The sequence below is a fragment of the Monomorium pharaonis genome, chromosome 8 (assembly GCF_013373865.1).
Source record: "Monomorium pharaonis isolate MP-MQ-018 chromosome 8, ASM1337386v2, whole genome shotgun sequence".
NCBI lineage: Eukaryota > Metazoa > Arthropoda > Insecta > Hymenoptera > Formicidae > Monomorium > Monomorium pharaonis.
In genome coordinates this window covers 12,456,214-12,479,838 of record NC_050474.1, presented here as the reverse complement: position 1 = coordinate 12,479,838, position 23,625 = coordinate 12,456,214, and the positions used below count along the sequence as shown (strand labels likewise).

Below are 23,625 nucleotides of genomic sequence, written 5' to 3'. Positions count from 1 at the left end.
TTTTTAGAAAACTTAAAAAAAAACTCTCTCCTATTCTCCATTTCTCCCTCCCCCCCCCTCTCTCTCTCTCTCTCTCTCTCTCATTTTTATTATTTAGACTACCTAATTTTCTTTCTTTTTTATTTTTTGTTTCTCTCTTTCGTTTTTTTATTTTGTTTCTCCTTTTTTAAAAAGAATCTTCCTCTCTTCTTTTACGACAATTTTACCTTAATTTTACAAACTGTCATGCGACTATCATATTTAACCCTTTAACGTCAAACCAGCACTGTTTTGTATTGTACAGTTTAATCATTTAGCACTGTGTGAAAATGACAAAAATATCCATAAGAAATGCACATCCAAGTATTTTCGAGTATGTTCTTTCCGGTTCTGATCTTAAAAATTCGAAAAAATTCCACATTTTTAATGATTTATGAGATTAAAAAAAAGAACCTATTTTTTACAGGTTTTTTAGTTTTAATTTGAAATTTTGATCATAATACACCTTTGTTATTTGGTCGGAACCTTTTTAAACCGTGCAATTTTTGTTTGTACTTAAAAATTATGTGCTTAGTAAACTGAATTTCACCATGGCGGATGCAATGTGGAAGTCGAAACGTCGGAAAATACTAAAATTTCGCTTTTTTTTTATATTTATCGTTAATAATTGATCTCGAATATGCATAAAACCATTCTAATTGATGTAATATAATCACAAAATAATACTAACAACAAACAAATATGGTAGAATCCAAAATGGCGCTTTGAAATATTGAATATATCGTAAAAATTAAGGATTTTCACGAATTTTTTTGCACTTTTTTTGAAAAAATCGTATACTATTTCAAAATTTACATCTGTTGGGTATTGGAAAATTCAAAAATAAATAATATTATGTTTATTTAATTATATATGGTAATATGCGCACAATCAAATACATACTAACATAACTTTTGTTTGAATGCTGGAGTTGTGGCCAATCATTATTACATGCATACATGTGCAAATATGTATATACGCATTTATCTACACATGTACACGTCTATGTGCACGCGTAGGTACGCTTTTTCTCAACATCTTTTGCTACTGATGTAATTAATATTGCCCGATTCTCACTGCGAGAAGGTAGAATCTTATCGAAAATCTTTATTTTTTTATTTTTTATTTTTTAAATATTTTTTTGTCATTTTTAAAGTTTTAAATATTTTTAAATTTTGTAATTTATATTTTTTATACATATCAATGAGTTGTAAATCGCCTAACGGTCTACATCGGATCTTAGTGATGGATATAATTCTTTTATATTAAATTTAATTTTTTTAGCTTTATTTTAAACTGCGCACCGACAGGATTTGTCAGACTTAAGACACAGTAACTAAGCTAAATTTGCTCAATCGCATCTTACAATCCCCTCTTTCCTACCTTCCCCGAAAAACTGTAAATTAGTTTATTGCGAAAAATAATACCTCAGCCGGGGTTCGAACCGGTTTATGCGATTGAGTATCGAAATTTAGCTTAGTTACTACCCACCAAACACCAAGTTACATATAACGTACCTGTTAGTTATAATTTCCCATTCAACATGTAATTGTAATATAACACGTGTGTTATATTGTAATTATATTATTGAGTGAGAAATTACAACTAACAAGCACGTTACATGTAACATTTGATTTGTTCTTTTTCGCTGCACTGCTGCACTGGTGCAACAGGTTAGAGTAAGACAAAAATATTTTTTCTCACTCTAACTTATTGCACCAGTGCAGCAGTGCAGCGAAAAAGAACAGGCCATTTGTGTTTGCTGGGTATGTTTTAAGTTTGACGATTCCTGTCGGCGCGCAGTTTAAAATAAAGCTAAGAAAATTAAATTTAATATAAGAGAATTATATCTATCACTAAGATCCGATGTAGACCGTTAGGCGATTTACAAGTCATTGATATGTTTAATATATCACGGTAAAAAATAATGTACTAATATTGTTATATTTTTTATTTTATTTTTATTATATTTTTTATATTATATATAATTTATTTTTTTTCCATGTTTATTATTCACATATGTGATTTTAAGAAGCATATCTTGCATAAGTATAAATTACAATTGTCACAATATTTATTAGATTTCTTACTTTACATTTGGCATCAGAGCAATATTTTTGTTTTGTCTTTGTCTGCCACTTGTGGTCATTTTTCTTTTGATTTAGAAAGATATGCTTTACTTATACTTAAAACAAGCTCTTTTTTGTGAATAATAAACATAGAAGAAAATAAACTATATATAATATATAAAATATAAATTACAAAATGTAAAATTAATTAAAAACTTTGAAAATGACAAAAAAATATTTTAAAAATAAAAAAAAATTCTCGATAAGATTCTACCTTCTCGCGATGAGAATCATGCATGTAATAATGATTGGCAACAACTCCATTCAATCAAAAGTTATGTTAGTATGTACTTGATCGTGTGCGCATATTATCATATACAATTAAATAAACATAATATTATTTATATTTTGGAATTTTCCAATATCCGACAGATGTAAATTTTGAAATTTTATACGATTTTTTTGAAGAAAGTGCAAAAAAATTCATGAAAATCCTTAATTTTTACGATATATTCAATATTTCGAGGCGCCATTTTAGATTCTGCCATACTTGGTTGTTGTTAGTATTATTTTGTGATTATATTACATCAATCAAAATAATTTTATGCATATTTGAGATCAATCATTAACGATAAAGGTGAGAAAAAAGCGAAATTATGATATTTTTCGACGTTTCAATTGCCATATTGCATCCGCCATGGTGAAATTTATTTAACAAAGTACATAATTTTCAAATTCTAACAAAAATTGCACTGTTCAAAAAGGTTCCGACCAAATATCAAAGGTATATCATGATCAAAATTTCGAATTAAAACCAAAAAACCTGTAAAAAATAGTTTCTTTAATCTAAAAAATCAAGAATTTGGAATTTTTTCGAATTTTGAAGATCAGAATCTGAAAGACCATACTCGAAAATACTCGGATATGCATTTCTTATGGATATTTTCGTCATTTTCACTGAGTGCTGAATGATTGAAGTAAACGATACGAAACAGTGCTGGTTTGACGTTAAAGGGTTAAACTTCACTGCTGTCTAAATTCTATCGCGCTGTCAGCTACTCTCGTTACGCGAAGCGAGGCAAGCCACAGTGCACAGTGTTAAGTCTTGGGTTAAGTCCACCAATAATTGAGGTATTAATTTTTCAAATTATGCGAATGAAAGCGCGCTGAGAGAAGAGCTCGATATGCTCGAGCCATAATACAGAAGAAAAAATCTATCGTGAATGTATGATAAGCTTTCCTTAATTTACTATTCGCAATTATGATGAAAATTAATTTAATTTTTTACAGATTCCATACGTTAATATTTCGATTATTAGTAGACTTAACCGAAAACAATATTGGACTTTTATGTTCACCTCAATTTCTTCTACTTTTTTGTGAGCGTTGTCCTACATGTTTTGGGACACCCTGTATGTATATATATTATATATATGTGTGTGTGTGTGTGTGTGTGTGTGTGTATGTGTATATATAACAAAAAAAGAAAACTAACTTTCAAAAAAACTTTCATTCAAGTAAAAAAAACCACAGTATACACACGAACGGAAAAAATTCACAGCATACACACGCAGGGATGCGAAATCACAATTTCTAAGCTAAATATCGATGTTAAAAAGCATTTTGGAATCCTCCCTTACCCGATAAAACTAAATAATTTATTGCAAGTAATAATATCTTAACCAGGATTTGAACATGGATCTCTTATCATTAAAAAAAAACTAAATATTAAATAAGCATTTGTCCTAAATTAATTTAAAACAATTTAATAACAATTTTTAACTTATAACTCTCTCTCTCTCTCTCTCTCTCTCTCTCTCTCTCTCTTTTTCTCTCTCTCTCTCTCTATCTATCTATCTATCTATCTATCTGTCTATCTATCTATCTTTCAATCTAACTTACTAACTCTCTCACTCTCTCTAATTTAAACTAATCTGCGATTTTACTTAATCAGAAGCTACTTTAGATTTTAATTTTGTAATATATGATTTTCCACATTTACATACATACATACATATACGAAACATACATATACATACATTAAATTACGTACATGTACGAAAATATAGTTTATAGGTAATACTCACTTGACAAAACTATTTGTTACAGTCATGTTTTTTTATGAAATAATTCACCAAATTTGCTGTTGATTCAATCAAATGAAATTCGTTGCCTTCATTTAACCAAATTTTAACCAAATATTTTTGCCAATCATTCTGAAGCCAAACAATTTGTATAAGGTAAATAATTTGTAGAACCAAGAAATTTGCATTTAATATATTTACTTATCATAAATGTCTAAAAAAATGTCTCTTTTCATTCACTATATATACCATTTTTCTCTTCTCATTCACTATATATACCATTTTTTTTATATCTATTATTCACAATCTATCATTCACTACTGTCACTTGCGAGTTGTCATTACATTACATTTATCTTATGCAACATGTGATCTCCGCGCTGACAGCTCTCGCAGCACGAAGTGAGCTAAGCGAGAGAACCAATCAGATCATCGCGGAAAAGAGTCAACAATAATTCGAGACTTTCGAGAAGACTTCGAGAGATGCGAGTATCGATTTAACATGCCTTTTTTTAGAAAGGACGCGTCGCTTGTGCGTAGCCATTGTCGCTTGTTGTAACAATTCCCCCCGCGCGCCTAGCAATCTCAAGGTTCAAGCGCTGGGCGGCTGCCGGTAGGCCGGGCTAATACAGAAAATTTTACAAGTCACTAACTTGTTAACTATTGCGAAAATGGAAAAACGGTAAGGTACTTTTCTGTTTAGTTTCGTGCGCTCCACCTGCTCATAAACATCCCATAAAAAAATACCAGACACCCTGTATATATATATATATATATATATATATATATATATATATATATATACAGGGTGTCCCTGAGCACCCACGCCAATGCTTGTAAAGAGGTAGAAGGGATCGAGACAAACATAAATACCCAATATTGTTTGGGTTTGGTTTACCAATAATCGAGATATAAATTTTTTTAATTGTGCGAATGAGAGCGCGCGGAAGGAAGAGCTCGAGCCGCTCGAGCCGTAGCACGGCCCACTGTCTCGAGTATTGGCGCCGGCGGCCGGGGGGAAGAGGGAGAGTCGCGCCGCTCTGTGCTTCGCTGCTCCCACGTCCCACCGCATCGCGTCTAGACTCGCATCAATGGCCGCTCTCGCGTCCCACCGCACCGCGCCAAGACTCGCGTCGTTACACACATTCATGACAAATGACATAATTATGAATATAGTAAATTAATTAAAATTTTTGGTACATTCACGATAGATTCTTTCTTTTTCTTAAATATCTTATTTACAGTATCATACAATTCTAACTTTGTTTCTTATCGAATTGTATCGTACTGTTAAATCTTTGATAACGAAAACATTGATAAAAAATTATCCTAAAATTCACGATTGATTCTCAAATTGAGTTTTTTTATACGTGTATTATAATATTTGCCACATCAAGTTCTCTCATCGTTATCTTTTTCTCTTACACGATGTCTTCATAGATATTTTTTCATACTGCAACAATGAACATACTTAACTAACAGGAAATGAGAGAACGATAGAAAATGATATCATTTCTTGAAATTTTTTCTTTTTGATTCAGAGAAATGATGGATTGTGAAATATAAAACGATTAGATTCTCGTGTTTTTTTTTTTTAAATAAATCACTGAAAATCTATCGTAATTAGTAAGTATTTCGGATAAGTATTTCGCGCATTTTAGTACGACACCTCTCTCTCTCTCTCTCTCTCTCTCTCTCTCTCTCTCTCTCTCTCTCACTCACTCATTCTCTCCCTCTTAAGTACTCATAAATACAATAAATATTATTACTTTTAACAACATCTTCACATTGTACTATCTACTTATATTTTGTGTAATTTAAATAAAAATTTTTATTAAACACGCTCGAAGAAAAAAATTAGCGAAAATTATCACTAGAACTGCGATAAATAATCAGCGCGATATTTTCTCTCTGAGTGTTGTGTCGCGTTTAATATTAAAAGTGTTAAAGAAAAAGTAATCTCGTTAAAAAAAATTTTATGACACATAATGAAACTTGAATAGTATTGATTGGAACTGTTGTTAGAAATGCTGTTTATTGTGTTTCTGTAAATACTTTAGAGGGAAAGATATTCTGCTAAATTCGCGACATACATCTTTTTATCTTTGTTTTTTTAATATAAAAGTTGCAACAACGTTCTGCTTTACTCTTAGCTACAGTATTGCAGAGTCAAAAACTTCGCAAATCCACGAAAACGCTATCGTTTCCGCACCACCACCGAGGTAGATAGCTTGGCGCGTTTTTTTTTAAGTGGTTTCCCCAGTAGGCCTAATCCACTCTCATTATTTTAATGCAATAATTGCTCGAAATGTTTGCCTTGTGTTTCTAAACACAGTTTGGCTCTTCGAACAATCTGCTGTGTTGCACGGCGTATCATGTCTGGCGTTATTGTTTGAAAGGCCGCTGATATCGCTTCGCGCACCTCAGCTTCGCCACGTTCACGCATGTGCTCGACCTTCGTTTTAATGTGGCCCCATACGAAGTAGTCGAGCACGTTTAAATCCGGCGATCGTGGTGGCCAGGCGATTGGGCCACCTCGACCCATCCATCTGTCTGGAAAACGTGCGTCTAAGATATCACGCACACGACGGGAGAAGTGTGCCGGAGCTCCATCATGTTGGAAAATCATATTATTCCGAACATGTAGAGGAATATCCTCTAAAAGAGGCGGCAACTCATTAATTAAAAAATGTCCGTATACTTCTCCATTAAGCCGTGGTGGCAGAAAGAATGGGCCAATCTAAAAATTAGTAGTAATTTATAAGAGCGGTAATTATTTGTAACAGTTATTAATATACGCGTCGAGTATATGTATAAATATAGCAAAAGAAAAATTGTTATTTCGTAAGAATATTTACCAATCTATCGCCAATTACACCTGCCCATACATTAATCGCCCAGCGATATTGAAAGGAGATTTGACGAACGGCACGTGGATTTTCGTCGGACCACCTTACCATATTGCGTGAATTAAAAACGCCATTAGGCGTAAACGTAGCTTCGTCCGTATAAAAGAGACGGCTGGCAAATAAAGCGTCTCGTCGATACTGTGCGAGAAGTCCTACAATGTTTTATTAATGGTTATCATGTCTTGAAACCGTTATAATATTGAAGAAAAGAATTAAATAAGAAATCAAAAATACCTGCACAAAAGTGGACGCGTTGTATCTCATCCCGCGGAAGGAGTTGTTGTACGCGCTGATAATGGTATGGATGTAACCCATTTTCTTGCAAAATGCGATGCACCGTGGACTTCGGAATGTTAAGTTCACGATTCACAATTTCCTGTTAGTTAAGTATGTTCATTGTTGCAGTATGAAAAAATATCTATGAAGACATCGTGTAAGAGAAAAAGATAACGATGAGAGAACTTGATGTGGCAAATATTATAATACACGTATAAAAAAACTCAATTTGAGAATCAATCGTGAATTTTAGGATAATTTTTTATCAATGTTTTCGTTATCAAAGATTTAACAGTACGATACAATTCGATAAGAAACAAAGTTAGAATTGTATGATACTGTAAATAAGATATTTAAGAAAAAGAAAGAATCTATCGTGAATGTACCAAAAATTTTAATTAATTTACTATATTCATAATTATGTCATTTGTCATGAATGTGTGTAACGACGCGAGTCTTGGCGCGGTGCGGTGGGACGCGAGAGCGGCCATTGATGCGAGTCCAGACGCGGTGCGGTGGGACGTGGGAGCAGCGAAGCACAGAGCGGCGCGACTCTCCCTCTTCCCCCGGCCGCCGGCGCCAATACTCGAGACAGTGGGCCGTGCTACGGCTCGAGCGGCTCGAGCTCTTCCTTCCGCGCGCTCTCATTCACACAATTAAAAAAATTTATATCTCGATTATTGGTAAACCAAACCCAAACAATATTGGGTATTTATGTTTGTCTCGATCCCTTCTACCTCTTTACAAGCATTGGCGTGGGTGCTCAGGGACACCCTGTATATATATATATATATATATATATATATATATACATATAATTTAATAAGTTATTTTAAACTACGCAATATTGTTTTAATTTATATTTGGAGAATTTTTAGGATACATTTATTTTTAATACCTCTATTGAATGCAAATCAGGGTGAACCAAGAGATCCGTGGCTGGGATACTTTTGGAAGTATAATAATTATGCCTTTCTCAACACGTCACTAACCACGAACTGTCACATCACCGCCGTGAAATTCGCGGATTAACCATTACCTCAACAGGCGGATTCGACCGCCAATCAAGACACGTAATTTCTCGTTCTGTTCTTTCGCGGACACGAACATGCACTTTTTGTCAATTCTCGTGCCCCTGTCACGATCGTAACCATCTATCGCGCGAAAAGCAAAAGTACAGATCCCCACCATCTGTCCTGGGCGACGATGACGATAATAATAATAAAAATGACTACGACGTTTTTTAAAAATGTTTTATATTTTACTCTTCATGCGAAACTTTAAATCGCGATATCTTTGCTCGTAAGTCACGTAACGGAAAAATAAAAACACTTTTGTTATATAAATCAGATGCAAGCTATCCATTAAGCTTATTTAGAAATCAATCGATTTAGCCGTTATTGAGATCTGATAATCTACGGAATCTCGCAAACGGCGTCTCGCGTAAATAGAGGCACGGCAGAGCCTCACGCACGTACACTTGGCGCGAGGCACTACCGTGCCTCTTGATAAAAATTTTTTAGGGTAAATTTAAATGGTAAACAACAAAAAAAACATTTTGATAACGAAATTGTTTGTCTACTTTTAAAAAAAATTTTTGAAAGAAAGCTATGAAAAAGTACCCGTCATACTAGAATACCCCCTTAATGAACATCTCTGTCTTACTCCCCTCGCTGTCCAAAAAACTGTCGCTTATTTCTTCGCCTTGCTTACAAACACCTTCCTTTTAATTAAATCTGTTACCTTGCACTTCCCTTACTCTCTCTATCTCCCACACTCGCTCTCTTTCTTTGACCCATACTCACCTCGCATCTCTTCTAATTTTCTCTTAAAATTATACAACTTTGAACTACTCTCTAACACGTGTTCACACACCACGCACCGGAAACGGAAGTCCTTTAATATTTATTATACATAATATAATATTTATTTAATATTGTAACCATGAAGTTCGAATTTAATTGACTACGGATAGCCGCGGGAATTCAGGGTTCGGACGGTGGGCTGGTTGAGTAACGAAGGCGAATCAATTATGCTTAATACTACGGTTTATTATAACATGCCTAACTAATATGTACAATGTCCCTATGCTAATATATATAGTACTTAATCTAATATTAATCACAGTACTTAATCTAATACCTCGCGGTGCGAGGTGCGAAAGATTTGCTGTTGGCGACATGTCGCAGCGCGTGTGCACGTGTGGTATTCGTGTTCGGATTGGTTGCGGCGGGGCGCACGGTCCGTGCGTCGATCGGTCGGCACGCTGATTGGCGGCAGCGGCCGTTCTCGGTGTTCGTGGCGCTCGTGTCGGTTGCGGCGGCGTCCGGATTGGCTGCGGTACTATGGTCGCGATTGCGCGGTGCGGCGCGGAGCTCGGCTCGGTAGCCACGGCGACCAGCTGTCATGGCGATCAGCTGTTATGTCAGGAATCATCCCGCGTGGATGATTCTCTGCGGCGCCGGTTTCCCCTCAATACGGGGCCCCCGTGTACGGTGTCAAGATCGATCGCTCAGTGCGCGTACTGGAATCCGGGTGACGAGCGGGGCGGTGATCTGCCACTCAGTGCGTGGCGCGAGGAAGCGTTCAGTGCGCGCTGGCAAGGAAGCCGGGTTTAGGTTATGTTCGCACTCAATTGTGAGATGTGCGGGAAAACGAAATAAGCGGAGGGGACTACACGAGGTACGAGGGTAAAGGGTATCTATGTGCTTGGTATCTATGTGCCTTAACGGTGGCGGAGGAACGGCTCTTTACAATATCTTAATTTAACCCACCAAACACCAAGTTACATGTAACGTTCCTGTTGTAATTTCCCACTCAACAATGTAATTGCAATATAACACGTGTGTTATATTACAATTACATTATTGAGTGGGAAATTACAACAAGCACGTTACATGTAACTTTGTGTTAGCTGAGAAGTTTCATTTAATTTTTAATAAATGAAATATTATATTATAGGAATATGGGGTACACTTCCAAAAAGTCGATGCTTTGAAACTGTGTATACTTACGTATTTTAATGCTCTGATTACAAAAAATGATAGTGAAAATTGGCGCAAATTGATTCTTATGGTGAAAATTGTGAAAAACCCATAAAAATTATGGTGTTTCCTGTTTATCTTAAGAAATACAAAGGACCATCTTACATTGTCCAAGCTGGAATAAAAAGCTACTGTTGAGGAAATGTGAGTTTCCTGCGTTATGTGAAACGCGTTTCTTGTACATATGCTTCTTAACTTAAATTCGCTCACACAAGCCCGCACGTGGTAGGCATGGGCGTCATGACATTAGTGTCTCTGCTCTCGTTCGCTGAACAAAGGATAGGGAGTAAGGGGGTGCGCACGGAGGCTGCGCAAAGGATAACTAGTACGGGCGCGTGGCGCAAGCGCTCTAGCAGAATCTTAGACTAATATACATGAGATCATAGGTGCATCGCTAACATACCGCCACCCTTGAAAGAATCATCTTTCAAAAAAAAAAAAAGTAAAGTATTGATACGCAGTATACATGACTAATATACATGGCTTGCATGCGATGGCTGGACGCCGCCCTCGATGGGAGCAAACACAATCGCGTAATAGGACGCCTGTAAGTGCCGCTTGCTGTTCGGACAGTGGCAATGCGAATTGTTCCATCTCCTCCTGGATGGACATCTTGAATTCTGGCTAAGGGCCAAGTTAGAGGTGGAGCGTTATCTTCTTTCAAGAGAACCATTTGACCTACTTGTATCGGGGGCTTACCAGATTGCCATTTGTTGCGTTGTTGACATTGGTGTAAATATTCACGCGACCAAAATTGCTGCCGAAGCTGTTCAATATGCTGCCACTGAGACAGGCGGTTTATCGGTAGTTGCTCCAACGAAGGTTATGGATATGAAGTAATAGGAGTACCTATTAAAAAGAGTGATGTTAAAAATGCCGGGTGTTAAAAATGTCAAATCGTTGGGGTCGGATGACATTGGTGTGATGGGTCGCGAATTTAAGATAGCCTCGATCTGAATTAGGAGTCTCCAGTTCTTCGCGTCGCAGATTGGCTTGTCCTGTCATTTTAATTAAAAGGCGTTTTGCACCCTTTACCGCGGCCTCTCAAAGACCACCATGGTGCGAAGCTCGGGGCGGTATAAAGTACCACTGAATTGAGTGCTTGGCCAAGTGATCGCTGACTTGTTGCTGGAAACTTGCAGACCTGAATTGATCTTCTAGCTCCCTTAATTCTCCCTTTGCTCCCACGAAGTTTAACCCGTTGTCGGAAAAGAGTTTGGATGGATAATCTCTTCGGGATATGAAGCGTTTAAAGACGTTCAAAAATGATTCAGTTGATAGGCTGGATGCCAACTCGATGTGGACAGCCTTGGTGGCTAAGCACACAAATAGCGCTATGTAACATTTGATTAACTTCGTGTTCCTGCGCGCGCCTTTCTTGTAGTACAAGGATCCGGCATAGTCTAGGCCGCACTTGTCGAAAACCTTGGTAGGGATGACTCTAGGCAGTGGTAAATTGCCCATGATGGCGGACGTAGATTTTGACGAGCTTCGAAAGCAGATTATGCACTTGTGTATGACATGTCGAACGACGTCGCGAGCTGAAACTAGCCAGTATCGCTCGCGTATGGCGAACAAGGTAGCTTGCGAACCTGCGTGACCGTGCCTTTCGTGTTCGTGGTTTATAATAAGGTAAGAAAAGGGATGGTGCCCTGGTAACAGCGCAGGGTGCTTTGCAGCATAGGGTAGTGAAGACCCAATTAATCGGCCTCCTACTCGTAATATTCCATAATCATCAATAAACGGGTTTAGTTTCAGGATTGAGCTATTTTTATTTATGACTCCTGGTCCCTGTAATGATTTAAGCTCTTTGGCGAAATATGAGCCTAGTATTAATTTCATCAAGCGCATGATAGTTTGTGTTTGCTCTTCGGCGGTAAGCGGTTGAATGTCCCTTGCAGCTGAGGTTGAAGTTTCCTGAGCAGTCGATTTGGTCTTGTTGCGCTGCCGTGTACGGTTAGCAAACCGAAATACGTAAGCAACGACACGGATAAGCTTGGTGAACCTCGAGTATCGATTGAAGATGCATGACTCCGAAATCTTAATGGCAACTGCAGTTATAAGCTTGGTTCTTCTTTCTGGTAGAATTTCGCTAGGCATAGCGGGACAGCCTTGAGGCCACTCGTCCTTTGGTCGTTTCAGCCAGGGAGGCCCACGCTACCATATCTGTAAGCTGGATAATTCGTGGGGCATGACTCCCCTTGACAATACATTTGCTGGGTTATCTTCACTCCTCACATGATGCCAGGATTGAATTGAAGTTAATTGTTGGATCTCACCTATTCGGTGGGCTACAAATATCGTCTACGATTGGCTGGAAGCCTGTAACCATGCAATTACAATAGTGGAGTCCGTCCACAAATAAATGGCGTCGATTTTGCATGGAAGGCATTTCAAAACCTTGTCGGTTAATTGGGCTAGTAATAGCGCCCCTCACAATTCAAGTCGGGGAAGAGATAAACTCTTTAATGGTGCTACTCTAGACTTCGAGCAGAGTAGGCGCGTGGCGGCGGCACCCTCTGTTGAGGAGGATCGTAAATAAATACATGCTCCGTAGGCGATTTCACTCGCATCTGAGAAGCCATGGATTTCCAACCTGGAATGTTGATTGCATGCTATTACACGGCGCGAGACGCAAATGTTTAGTAGCTCTGGCAGCTCTCGTTTGATGCCACTTAGTGTTCAAATCCAATGATATGGATTCGTCCCAGTCTAGCTTGAGACGCCAAAGTTCTTGCATAATTGTCTTGGCCACAACTGTGACTGGGCTAAGCAGGCCTAATGGGTCAAAGATTAAAGCAATCCTTGATAAGATGGCTCTCTTGGTTTTGCCAATGGAGGCAAGTGACCAATGCTGGAGAATATAAGATTGTCCGTATGACAACGCCATGTGATGCCTAATGTGCGTCTTTCTGTATCCATGTCCGTGGATAAGACAAATTCCCTCTGTTGATGCTCGGAATGCTCATCTTGTAACAAGGGCAAATTGGATGCCCACTTGCATAGCTCAAATTTTCCTTCTTGTAACAATTGAGTGATTTTATTCTTGAAGTACGGCTTCCTCTTGAGTACTTGCTCCAGTGACCAAATCGTCCACGTAGAAGTCCCGTAAGGCAATTTTAGCTGCAACTAGATATTTGTCCTTGTAATTTTCTGCTACCTTCCTCAGAGCCCTGATTGCTAAGAATGATGCAGCGGAAGTGCCATATGTAACGGTAAGCAATTCGTAAGTTTTGATGGGCTCCTCGATGGAATCACGCCAAAGAATGCGTGCGTTTGCATTGGATGTACCAATACCTGACGGTACATTTTTTAAATGTCCGCTGTGATGGCAATGTTAAAGGTGCGAAAGCGGGTTAGAATGGAAAAAAGGTCTTCCTGTAGGTTAGGACTAATCATTAGTGCGTCATTTAGAGATACATTTGTTGAGGTTTTAGAGCCATCGAAGACCACCCTGAGTTCTGTAGTGGTGCTTGCTTCATTGCGCACTGCGTGGTGTGATAGATAAAATACAGGGGTGGTTGCCTTGTTAGGCAACCGACTCTCCGAAGAAGTAAGTATCTCCTTCATGTGGCCTAGATTCCTATATTCTTGCATAAACCTTCTGTATTCAGCATACGTTTCTGGCTGTGTAATAAGGCGCCTTTCCAACGCCTTAAGACGACGCAAAGCAATTTCATATGATTCTCCCAGTGCGTTTAATTTTTCAGGTCTTGTGGGTAATTGGACAATAAAACGTCCTTCGTGGTTACGTGCCACATTCTGCAAAAATGAGCTTTCGCACATCTGTTCTTCCTTTGTGAAGGGCTGCGGCGAGGCGTGCTCCACTTCCCAGAATCTGTTCAATTTGGAACTTAAATCATTGACTACAGCAAAATGACAATTAACCGAGGAAGGGGATCCAGCCGACGCATGCGCGAGAGAGCCTGAGATGATCCATCCAAGATGTCTTTTGCATGGTTGGTTGAGTTTGGGATTGTCTGATTTGACCCGCACAAATTATATTCCAAAATAGTTCAGCGCCTATCAAGATATCGATATTAGCTTGTACATTAAAATTTGGATTGGCCAATCTTATATGTTTTGGCACGGACACATTTTGGGTGGTTATAAATCGCTGTGGTAATTGTTGGTTTATGTGTGGTACGATTACGCAATCTAAGTCGGCATTGAAGTTGTTAAATCGCGATTTTATGCGTGCATTAATGATAGTTTTAGCGCTGAACATTTCTTGTTTAATTCCCACTACTGAAATTTGCAGTGATCGTTGACGTAATTGCAATCGATTAGCAAGTTCTTCGGTTATAAAATTAATTTGTGAACCGCTGTCGAGTAAGGCACGACAAGAATGCAGTTGTTTGTTAGCGTCGTATATGTGTATGACCGCTGTTGGCAATAGAATATTGAGAGAATTGTGCAATGATGTGCATTGTGTTGCAACGGGTACGGAATCACTATCTTGATTTGCCGAAGCCCTAGAATCTGATACTACTGTTTCAGAATTTCTTGTTGATGCTATATGTAGTAATGTGTTTTGTTTTTTATTGTATTTGCGGCAAGCGCTTGAGTTGCATGCTTGTGCTTGATGCGTTGTGGATCTTAGACAAATAATGCAACGATGTGCCCTTTTTGCGGCATTAAGTCGCTCCTCAACTGATAACTTAAGAAATTTATCGCAATGATATAAATGGTGATTTTTCTTGCACAGTGAACAAGAAAGATTGGTAGTGGCGACATTTGTGACTACCATGGGCTTGCCTTTATTGACTTGTTTCTGAGCTGTATTACTCACTAGATTGACTTGAGACTTACTTAGTATAAATTCCAGGACTTGGCAACGCTTGGAAAGAAAATCTGTTAACATTTTTAAATCGGATATACTTGTTTGGTGGATACTGGTTTTCCACGCCTTGGTGGTGGGCGTGTTAAGCTTAAAAACAATTAGGTGTATCATAAGGTCGTCCCAATGATCAGTAGGCCGCTTGAGGGTCTTAAGCGCACGCATAAATGTTTCATGACGGTGTCGAGTAGCTTACGCAATGCCATGTGATTTTCCTTGTTGAGCGCAGGAATTTCAAATATGGCCCTGACGTGTTTTTGAACAATCCAGCGCTTGTTATCAAAGCGTTCCTTGACTGCTCCCCATGCGTCATGATAGTTGTCTGTGGTAGTTTCAATGAACTTTATTATTTCTGCCGCCTTATCCTTTAGTGACGAGCGCAAGTAATGAAACTTCTCAATTTCCGTTAAATCCTGATTTAAATGGATTAGTTTTTTGAATGTGTCCTGGTAGAATACCAATCCTCATAAGCACCTGAAAAAGTTGGCAAATCTATCTTAGGTAACCTGAGATGTGTGTCTCTAACGCTAATCGCATGGCTGTTCTCCGATCGCGCAGATGTATCTGCTGCGCTTGACTCGTAGCGCTCAAGGAGAGTCTCATAACGCGACATTAAATTGAAGTATGGATTTTCGAACGACCCACGCTGTAAGAACTGCTGCTCAATGAGAGCGTCCTTGTCTGTTATTACGGGATCGGCACACTCAAGCTTCTCGATACGCGACCGAACCGTCTCGAATTGATCCCACAAATCTGCTAATTTCTTTTTACGTTCCGCGAGATCATGCCGCGATCCCTTTCCGATGTCAAAGTCTTCTACGAAGGTTTCAAGTAGCCGCTGCTCTTATGTGGGCACGTTTGACCTTGGCTTCCGCTAGTGTTAGTGAAGTCATTGCAAAATAGGTTAACTATCGCGCACAGCAATGAAATTGCGACTTAAATACTACGTAACGCCTTTCGAAAATAACTGCCAATTTTAATCGGCCGAATATGATTGATGAGTAACCTTGAATAATGAACCTCTTACCTTGGATCTCAATAAATTGAGATACTCACGCTCTTAATAGGCGTATGAATGCTTGTGCATTACCTTCCCTTTCTTTGTATTATCGGCACTGTCCGTCTTGTCGACAGTGTGCATGCATCGGTTGATCCGTGTTATTTGCCGTATTGGATATGTATATTCGGCTCGAAGGACCACAATCGTGAGGGAAACGTGAGTTTCCTGCGTTATGTGAAACGCGTTTCTTGTACATATGCTTCTTAACTTAAATTCGCTCACACGAGCTCGCACGTGGTAGGCATGGGCGCCATGACACTAGTGTCTCTGCTCTTGTCCGCTGAACAAAGGATGGGGAGGTATGCACGGAGGCTGCGCAAAGAATAACTAGTACGGGCGCGTGGCGGAAGCGCTCTAGCAGAATCTTAGACTAATATACATGAGATCATAGGTGCATCGCTAACAGCTACTGTTACCAATAGATTAGGCATGTGTCAAAACGAAATTGTGTACAATATTAATTCCCACAATGCACTAGGATTTGAATAATCAAATATCATAAAAGCTATAATTGTTACTTCCAAGTAATATAACTTGAAAAATACTTAAATAAAATATACTTAAGGGGATGCTAAACTGCTCGTCAAACTTAATCGAGGTCGATAATGTATAGTCATTTGGGCACATCATTAACAAAATTTTGTATGTATTTCTTTTATAGATTTAGAAATCCTTTTCCAGAATTAATTGTGGAGGATTTTTGATTCTGTAAATGCAATAAAAAGTTATACATTGAAACAAATTGTACAATTTTGTCGATAAAACAGATAGGATCCCCTTAAACACGGAAAACTTTTTTTCTAAAATTCCTAGGCTTATTGTAAAAGCACAATATTGTTCTTTGCTGAAATGCCAAGTGCGCCTCATGCTTATTTTATACGTACAAAATCTAAAACTTTTATACGCAGCAAATGTTTTCACGAATCGACTACAGAAGTCGATAACAAAACTATAAATTTCTAACTTTCTTTCGTTTTCCGTATGAAATTGATCGCAGCGCACCGCGTTACTATCTGTACTTTAATTTTGGAGGATTTTCAATTCCATGCAATCAATAAAAAGATTGCGGTGTCCAAAAAATTAGTGATAAAACAGAGCAGTTTAGTATCCCCTTAAATATAGGGTTTTATAAATCTCTCGAGGTAAACTACAAGAATATGCAATAAAAAGTTAAGGTTAACGATTAAAAATTCTAAATGATCTTTATGTGACCTTGGAAATGTTCTTCAAAGTCACAAATATACCCACATAATGCGTTATATAAAACCCTATAATTTTTGTATGAAACCGTTTTTTTCGAAAATGCATATTTTTCGAAATATTAAAAGGTTCCCACACTTTTCGTACACCCTGTATATTATTAATTAATAAATTTCACGCATAAAGCATGTCAGAAATCTTTAAATCAATAAAATAAAAATAAAAGTAAAAATTAGTAAAACAAACTTCTTGCATATGATGTTTCCGATATTTACATGTATTGTCTTTGTTAATGCAAACTGTGGAAAACTTTTTGTATTGTGATTAATTAATTTATTTATTTTAGAATTTATTTATTTAAGAAGAAATAGTTAATGGAAATGTAAGATGGTCCCTTGTGAAAATTTCAAACAATATTTCAAATAAAAGTTGTAGATCTTATCAAAATACACATTTTATGTTCTATCTATTATTTTTCTATGAGTAGTTTTTGAAAAAATCATTGATGAAATTGATGGAGTGTAACAGGCAGGTTTCAGTATAGTCTGTGCTCTCCCTGTTTCGAGACAAAGCTAGGTCCATGCGTACGGTTTCACATGGGTTTATGACTTTTCAAACATAATTATGCTCACTCCACTTCCTTTACCTCTGGGCGAAGCTATATCCACGCTCGTACGGTTCCACATAGGTTTACGACTTTCTACGCCAAGAGACATTTACTCTTTCCTTCTCCTGTTTTTGGGTAGTATTTGTTACTTGTTACGATTCTTTAATTTGTTACTAATTTTCTCAAAAACTATTTCTTGTACGATAAAAAGTAGTAGAACAAAGTTGTAAAATACGCATTTTAACAAAATTTACTTTTATTTGAAATATTTTAAAAAATGTTTAATATTTCAAATAAATATTAAAAACAATAATTTTTATGGATTTTTCACAGTTTTTACGATAAAAATTAAATTTGTGTCAACTGTCACTATTATTTTTGTAATCAGCGCGTCAAAATACGTAAGTACACAGTTTCAAAAAAATTGGAGGCTTTTCGAAAATTTATCCGTTGCCATGCAAATATCATCACATACTCGTAATAATTGTTGCCGCGTTTGATTTAAAATTTTAGCCTGTCTTGTATTTTAGTCTGTCTTGAGCGGCCATATGTCGAGTATTGTCTCACGAGACCAAGTCGGTAATTGTTATCATTTTGGATTTAATTGCTGGCAATAAATCGGTTGTGTTAAATGAAACCGAAACCTTACCGAGACCTTGGAGTGCTCTTGATTAACTTCAAAATAAATTTACTTGAATTTTACTTGTTAAAAAATTATTTACTGCGACCGACGGTTACTGTGCTCGCGAGCGACGGGTAATTTCACTCCTGTCCGTCTTGTCGCCTTGCATAACCCGGATAATGGGGCGATAGTGGTTTCGTATTTATCACTCGAAAGGATGGGCGACAGGTACGAGAAAGCGTACTACTCTTTTCGTGGTACGTGCGGTAATAATTTCCCAAACGGTAGCATCAAATGGGCGAATAATTACACAGCCACACACAAAAAAGTAGTCTGACCTGTATACCAGACCCATGTACTCCTATGGATTTTGACCTGCTGAATCCAAATTTGATGTTAAAATTGATAGATTGGTTCGCTTGTTCGAGGAAAGCTCAAAAAAAGCTCGAAAATCTACGAAACGAACACTTTCGCTGATGTACTATTAGCCTACATAACAGAAACGATTCAGGATATGTTTCTTTATGTATTTTGACACGCTGAGTTCGAATTCAGAATTAGTTTATTAAGTTTAAGGTTAATTAATTTAAAAAACAGCTCAAAATCCCTTAAAATAGGTACTTTTGTTGAATGTACCTTCAGCTTGTGGAGCAAAAACACTTTCTGACACGTTTTCTTGCGTATCTCAAATTGCTAAGTCGACCTGAAAAAGACAGTTAAAAATTCTATGGAAAAGTTGTAGTAAATGCTATGCTATATTAGATTTTTCACAACAGAAAAAAGAAAAATCCCCACTATTTCTTTTTACTATATCGGATTCTTTTATTTTCAAACGATCTATGCAGAGGCATTCTCTTACGTTTGTTTCCTCTCGATGGTACTTTTCTTTTCAGCATCTAGCAGAAATCAGCCATCATATTCTCATCCCACCTGCCTTGATATCAACGCTCCATTTCTGCGATATCTTGGTGGAATCGTTCTCTCTATTTCTCTATAATCACCTAGATTTTCTGGGAAGTAGTCTATATTAGAATCCAAGAAATGTAACTTGAGATTCATGAAGCAACCCAGTTTTCTAAAATTCTCAACCATTTCGGATACTATTTCTTTGCACTTCTGTGATTTCTTAGAAAATTTTTGACAACATTTTTGAAATTCAGCAAAGCATTTTTTTCAATATCATTCATTTTAGTGACAAAAGCTTCATTCCTTAACAATATTCTAACTTGAGGTCCATCGAAAATTCCTTCCTTCAATTGGCAATCGGAGATATGCATAAATTTTTCTTGAAGATATTGAAAGCATTCACCGTCTTTACTTAAAGCCTTAACTAACTGTTTTATTAGATACAATTTAATATGAAGGAATGGAAGAAGAACTTTTGAAGGATCTACTACAGGATCGTTTATAACGTTCATATGCCCAAGTTGTAATGACATTCTTCTTGGCCATACTTTCTTCGAGTAATGATTCTGATGATCTCTACTATCCCATTCGCACAAAAAGCACGGCCTAATTGTTATCCCAATATCATAGTCATAATTTTAGCATTTACTACAACTTTAAAATACTTCCTAATTGGTTAAATTTTAATTCAATCCCAATATCAATCTCTAGTCTGATACAATCATAATAAAAAATCAAACTAAGAATGTTAGCCAAAGAATAAACATTTATTTTTATAGATTGGCGCATATTTCTTCATATCATTATTTTTGTAGAGAAAAAACTTAATACACTCATTTTGTAATGTTTATTCTTAATTGGCGCAAAATATTTACATATCATTATTTTTGTAGAGAAATTAATTTGTGTGTGTAAATACAATAATTTTTTATTTAAAATAATTGTCACTTTAATAATCAAAGCATTTCAGAAATGTATATTACTTAGGTTAAATTTGATCAAAAGTTTTATCTTAAAGTGATTTTTTTGTTATAAAAAAATATCACTTAGGTTGAATTTATCAAAAGTATTCTTGGATTTTGTAATTTTTTTTCCTTAAAGGAAACCACACACTTGGCGTGCTTTTTTTACTTTTTTTTTTTTAATTTAGTTTGGATATCATGCATTTTGTAATATTTATAGATTATATATTACACAAGTTGAATTTGATATGATCAAAAGTATTATCTTAGATTTTGTAATTTTTTTCCTTAAAAAAAGAACACACTTAGCGCGCTTTTTTTATCTTTTTTAAAACGGGTAAAACTATACCGTCAACACATATCTTAATATCGTTGGATGCAACTTTATTATTTACAAATATATCTCGAGATCTTGCAATACAGAGCATTAGAAATAGATGGACATTTATTGAAAATAATACCTCCATTCCGTTAGACAATTTTATACATGGCATTGATTTCATTCTTTCGTCAACCTTTTTCACGTTTAACAATAAAATATATAAGCAAACATTTGGAACACCGATGGGCTAACCTCTGTCACCTATTATGGCTGATTTAGTGTTGCAGGATCTCGAGGACAAAGCGTTGAAAGCATTAAAATTCGAAATTTCTATTTATTATCGATATGTAGATGATATCTTATTATCTGTACCCCTGACAAAAACCATCGAAACTGTCAACATGTTTAACAGCTTCCATTTGAAACTTCAGTTCACTTTAAAATCTAAAAAAGACCGTTGTCTCAGCTTTAGGATTTTTTGTTGAGAGTAGAGAACAACAAGATCATAAATTGATTGGTTCCATAAAGATACGTTTTCGGAAAGATATTTGTCGTTTTTCTCGCATCATCCTCGTTGTCACAAAATAGGAACAATCTATAGTCTAATAGATAGAGCAGTTATATTGTCAGATCCATCTTTTTGGCAAAAAAATCTAGAATTTTGCATCAATATATTACTGGACAACGGTTATCCATTGGATCTTGTTTTTCATGAAATTAATAACAGATTTAAGAAACATTTCAATAATCAAATAGAATTCACAGACTCTCAAACTAATCAGGCTAAAACTGAAAGTCAACCCATAAAGAAAATTTTGTATTACCTTATATTAGGCACATATCTGAAACCGCCTCATCTTTTGTTAACAAAGATTTGTTCATAGTTGATTTTCGGCTTCAATAAATTGAACATGTTTATCAGGGTACAGAAGGACATAACTAACATAAGTCTAATGAATAATATTGTTTACAAAATATGCTGTAAAAATTGTAACGCGTCATATGTAGGACAGACAAAGAAACATTTAAGTACCAGGATTAAAGAACATAATTTCCAAAAAAAGCAAATAATTTCAAATTGGAATCCTCGAGACACTCCGTGGTAACAGAACACATGCTAAACCATAACCACATGTTTGATTGGAATAACGTTAAAATATTAGATTCTGAATCAAGATACCAAAAAAGTCCGATGGAATAGTTGAGTTGTCAGCAATTAAGGCAGTCCGATGTACAATGTGGCAAGATTTGTTCATGATATCCTTAGGGAAAGCTTGGAGACACCTATGTCATATGCCAAAGACAGTTGGTCCTTTGTAAAATTAATAAATGGCAAAACTATCGAGCCACATGAGAGACTTGTTTCTTTGGATGTATGTGCTTTATTCACTAACATCCCTAGAGAGCTTGTCATGTCTGGCTTTAAAAAAGGTGGAACAGCATTTAAAAGTACAAACTTTAATTTAGAACAATTTTTATACGCGACTGACACGGTGTTGAGCTCCACTAGTTTTTCATTTAACGGAAAGTTTTATGAACAGATCTTCGGCAGCCCAATGAGCTCCCCCTCTCTCCTATATTGGCGGATATCGATATGGACGATCTGGAAGAGTATTGTATCCAAAAATTAAAATTTAAACCTAGCGCATATTATCAATATGTTGATGATATATTCGCGATATTTTCAATCAATGAATTAGATCACATGTTAGACACGTTCAACAGCTACCATCCGAGACTAAAATTTACATACGAAATTGAATTAAACGACTCGTTGAACTTTCTTAACATTTCAGTAATTAGAGATGGACACCAATTAATAAGTAAGTGGTATAGGAAACCCACATTTTCCGGCCGGTACATCAATTATTTCTCTTCACATCCTAAAAGTTATAAAATAAACACGATCACTAATTTAGTAGACCAGGCCATTTTATTATCTAATGAACGTTTCCACAAATTTAACATTGAAATTGTTAAGAAGCTTTTATTGATTAATTGTTACCCAATAAAGTTCATTAACAAACACATTGGCAGACGATTACATAAATTATTTGAAAGTCGTAGGAATGTGGGTGGCCTTAACAATAAACTGGCGAACAATAAACAAAACAATGCGAAAACGATTGTTATACCGTATGTTGAACATGTGAGTGATGATTTGAGCCGCATAATGAAAAAATTTGTAAATGTACGATACATAGTGCCAAAAAAATTAGACCGCATAATTAAGAGAAGCAAGGATGTTATTAATGATGCCAATTCAACTGAAGTCATCTACAAGATTAATTGTTGCGATTGCGACGCATCTTATATAGGCCAGACTAAGTGTCACTTGAAAACGCGAATTAAAGAACATCAACAAAACATAAAAAATTCATCCGCACACCATAATGTGGTTTCTGACCACCGGATATCCTTACGCCACGAATTTGATTGGTCGAAACCTAAGATCTTATATAAAGAAAAATACAGAAGAAAGAGAGAAATTGCCGAAATGTTTTTTATAAAAAAGACTAAGAACAATATTAATTTACAAAAAAACACGGACAACCTTAATGGATTATATGACAGGATTATTAATATAGTTTATTTCTTTTAACTAGTTACTTTCGAACTAACTTATTTAGTGTTTTTTTAAATTTGACTTACAAATTTCGGAGATCTCTTCATTCTGTTGACAAAGGTTGTGGAATACAGACGTGCT

At 36.4% G+C, this 23,625-nt stretch overlaps 1 protein-coding gene across 13 annotated transcripts in view; it reads left to right on the top strand.

Annotated features, from left to right (window-relative positions):
* Nucleotides 1-23,625, top strand: part of LOC105831069 (cubilin) — a 644,426-nt gene that overhangs the window by 370,084 nt on the left and 250,717 nt on the right. Inside the window, exon 14 of one of the 13 annotated variants that reach the window (XR_004964461.1) lies at nucleotides 14,110-14,358. The exons of the other annotated variants lie outside the window; for them this stretch is intronic. The gene's annotated coding sequence lies outside the window, so the exon portion shown is untranslated. The remainder of the gene's footprint in view (nucleotides 1-14,109; nucleotides 14,359-23,625) is intronic. 13 annotated transcript variants of the gene reach the window in all.